The following is a 4,285-nucleotide window of genomic DNA, read 5'->3' as shown; positions in this document are numbered from 1 at the left end:
GCAGGGTTCATCAAAGAGGTTTACCACCCTGAGTAGTTGGCCAACCCTGTACTCATCCAAAAGAAGAACAACAACAAGTGGAGGATGTGTGTCGACTACACTGATCTAAATAAGCACTGCCCAAAGGATCCTTTCGTGCTACCTCGCATTGATCAAGTAATCGACTCAATAGCAGGATGCGTCCTACTATCCTTCCTCGACTGCTATTCAGGCTATCACCAGATTGCCCTGAAAGAAGATCAAATCAAGACAGCATTCATCACCCCATACGGGGGCATATGCCTACAAGACCATGTCCATTGGGCTGAAGAACGCTGGGGCCACTTACCAGCGTGCGATACAACTGTGTTTCACTAATCAGCTACATCGCAATGTTGAAGCTTATGTTGACGACGTCGTTGTCAAGACCAAGAGCCAGGATCAGTTCATAACTGACCTGGAAGAAACCTTCAACAGCCTCTGAAAGTTTCGTTGGAAACTCAACCTAATGAAATGTGTCTTTGGCATACCCTCTGGAAAACTACTTGGATTCATCGTCAGCCATCGGAGAATTGAAGATAATCCAGAGAAGATCAATGCCATCATGGCCATGGATGCTCCAGCTACTGTTAAGGAAGTCTAGAAGCTCACAGGCTGCATGGAAGCCTTAAACCGATTCTTGTCTAGACTTGGTGAACGGGGCCTACCCTTCTTCAAACTCCTCAAATGGCAAAACAAGTTCGAGTGGACTACAGAAGCCGCGGAAGCACTCGAGAACCTTAAGCATCATCTCCAGTCACCGCCAATTCTCACAGCTCCACTACCAGGAGAGGAACTACTCCTCTACATCGCTGCGACTACTCATGTAGTCAGCACAGCAATAGTAGTCGAACGCCCGGAGGAAGGCCATGCCTATGGCGTCCAGAGACCAGTTTACTTCATCAATGAAGTACTTTCTGAATCAAAGGTCAGATACCCATCAATTCAAAAAATTCTCTATGGAATTCTAATTACCTCCAGGAAGCTTCGCCACTACTTCAACGAGTACAAGATCTCAGTTATCACTGACTTCCCATTGGCGGATATACTCCACAATCAAGATGCCACTGGAAGGATTTCAAAGTGGGCAGTAGAACTGGGGGCCTTAGAAATCAAGTTTAAGCCAAGAACAGCAATCAAGTCGCAGGCACTAGTCGATTTCTTAGCTGAATGGCAGGAAAATCAACTCCCAACACCTCACAACATTCCAGAGCATTGGGTAATGTACATTGATGGCTCAAGCTCGACGAAGGCGGCGCGGGAGTCTTATTCATCTCCCCTAAAGGAGAACAACTCAAGTATGTGTTCCAGATCCTGTTCAAAGTCTCCAACAATGAAGCAGAATACGAGGCACTGCTACATGGGCTTCGCCTAGCAGTTTCTCTCGGCATCAAGCGACTACTGGTTTACGGCGATTCTCTACTCGTCATTCAGCAAGTCAATAAAGAGTGGGACATCAACAAGGACACAATGGATGCGTATGTGGAAGAAATTCTAGCATTGAGGTCAAATAGGCTTCAGTGGCTCACCCACGGGCAAATGTTCAAGTAGAACGCACCAATGGCTTGGTACTCAATGGCTTAAAAAAGAGACTCTACGACGCTAACTCTAAGAAGGTGGCAAGTGGATTCAAGAACTACCCATTGTGGTCTGGGGGCTGCGAACGCAGCCCAGCAAAGGAACTGGACAATCTCCTTTCTTCCTCACTTATGGATTAGAAACTATACTACGCGCAGATATCATGTGGAAATCTCCAAGAGTAGAGGCTTATCAAGAGGGAGAAGCAGATGAAGCTCAACAACTTGAGTTGGATATAGTCGAAGATGCAAGGATCAATGCTTTGACCCAGTCGGCTAGATATCTTCAGGGAGTCAGACGCTATCATGATCGCAATGTCCAGCAAAGATCTTTCAATGTAGGCGATCTAGTTCTACGACAAATTCAAGAAGAAACAGGATTGCACAAGTTAAATTCCAGATGGGAAGGACCTTTTATTGTGTCTAAAGTTACAAGACCAGGATTCTACAGAATTACCGATGCTGAAGGTAATGAGGTACCCAACTCTTGAAACATCGAGCACTTGCGCAAGTTTTATCCTTGATTCAGTTGTACGATGAAGGAGTCAGTTGATCTCTTTAATAAAGCAATGGTCTCTACTACCTCCAGACTACATTAAAGGCAGCAATCAACCTGATATCATCAAGATCGACTACTTTAAAATGGTTTTTCCAACTAGGGTAATCTTACAAAGATTCATACCAACCTGGATAACCCAATTTGCATAGCCTACACAGTTTTTCCTACAGGCATAACCCACTAAGGTTCATCCGAACCGGATAACTACACAGGCCACATCCTTGTCCTCTGCATAGGACATATTCTACTCGCTTGCTCGAGTAGATTTTTGGATATCTTTACAAGTTTGTCCAACTTGGGTAGCCTGATGGGGTTCATCTGTAACACCCGGTTTATAAAAGGACATAAACCGACCAATCATATACGTGCCAGGATCAAGTCACATGTATATACAATAGAATGAACAATATATCACAGCACATATCACGTAAAAAGATATAATAAAGCGAGTACGAATGTTATTTATTACAATAATGACAAAATGTCTGATGCAGAGTATGCGGAAGCATAAAACATATACGAAGTCTCTCGGAAGCTGGGCATCACAGGGACGTCAACTGGGAGACGAACGCCTAAAAGGCCTCGTACTCCTGGTAGCTCTGGGTGAACTCCCTCGCATCGGCAGGAACTGAGCAGCAGTAGAGTATCCCCAAAAAGAACAAGGGAAAAAGAGTAGAGTAGGCACGGGTGAGTACACAACTTGTACTCAACAAGTATAACACAAACTATGAGGCTCTAAGGTTGGCTGACTCAACTGCATTAGCTTTTAATCTTGGCAAGATTTTATTAAAGCTATTTATTACCAGTGGATGAATTACCATAAACCCAGTTACATAGAAATTATTCAAAATTAATTATGAACTACTGAGAACCAAACCGAAACCACCAAGGTAACCCCACTAATCAAAAGGAGGATCCGGGCCGTTCATGACCGTGAGCACGACTAGTATACCAGTTTTACACTCTGCAGAGGTTGCACATCTTTACCCACAAGTCGTGAGCTACGCTAGTTGTTCATCACACTTTCGTAGGTGAGATGGCTAGCAAACTCACTACGAGGCCGTTACAAAGAATCTCGTTGGTAAGGAGTAACCGCGAGGGTGGATCGACGACGATGGGGCCCACCTCACGGGGGTACAAGACACGGAGCACAGACCAAGCCGGAGGAGCAGGGACCATTGAAGCTTACCTCCCATGCCCCGCAGGTAAGTTACTCCAAACCAAAAAGACCTAATTAGTAAGCCAAAACCGTCCCATTCCAGTCTTGTGGTTGCGCGGTTGTCCCAGGTTGTCGCTCTAATGACGTACGGTCCTTATGGAGAGTAGCTAGCACAAAACACAGTGCGAGCCCCCTAAACCAAGTTTCTAGAAAAACCAATTTTAAACGAGACGTGAGCCACTCAAGCGGGCCACTCCCAGAATTAAGTTGCATATACCATTAATCAAATTAATTAAAAAGGACCAAGTGTGTTATAGCGCAGCAACCTAGCACAACTACCCGAAGTGCAACCCAAGGGATATATATAAGGTAATAAAGTGGCTAGGAAAGGCCTTATAGGCATACAGTATTAAAATGTAGTATGAAAATGTATTTAAAAGTGATGGGTGTTGTTCATGTTATACTTGCCTTCCTCAAACTGTTCTTGCTGCTCAAACTGCTCAGAAAATGGTGGCTGCTCCGGGTACTGGTACTGATGCTCCTCCAGTAGCTCAATGTCAACTCACGAACACATGGACAAGAACAAGGCAACAACATAAACATACATGCAAACAAAGGCTAACACTAAGAAACAGTACAACAATACATAAAATAGCAAACAAAACTAAGCTAGAACTGTTCTACGCGTTACAACGATCGCGTGAACATAAAGTACACCTAAAACGGAGGTAGAACGTGAAAACTACGCTTAAAACAAGATCCAGGGACTAAACTGTAAGAAAAACAGACTTTCCAGGAGTTATCTGCAAAAACTAGGGACCTATATGTAATTAACGGGTAGATCCAGGGGCTAACGCGCAAAACTACACTGGCTGGACCGCGGGTTCTAATTTTGAAAAGGTTAGGGGCTAAAATGCTAAAAACAGGACTAAACTGCAATTTCTTTTGAACTAACCAGGACTGCGGGTTAAT

Source organism: Panicum virgatum, chromosome 2N, assembly GCF_016808335.1.
Source record: "Panicum virgatum strain AP13 chromosome 2N, P.virgatum_v5, whole genome shotgun sequence".
Classification (NCBI taxonomy): domain Eukaryota; kingdom Viridiplantae; phylum Streptophyta; class Magnoliopsida; order Poales; family Poaceae; genus Panicum; species Panicum virgatum.
Note: the sequence above shows the minus strand (reverse complement) of the source record.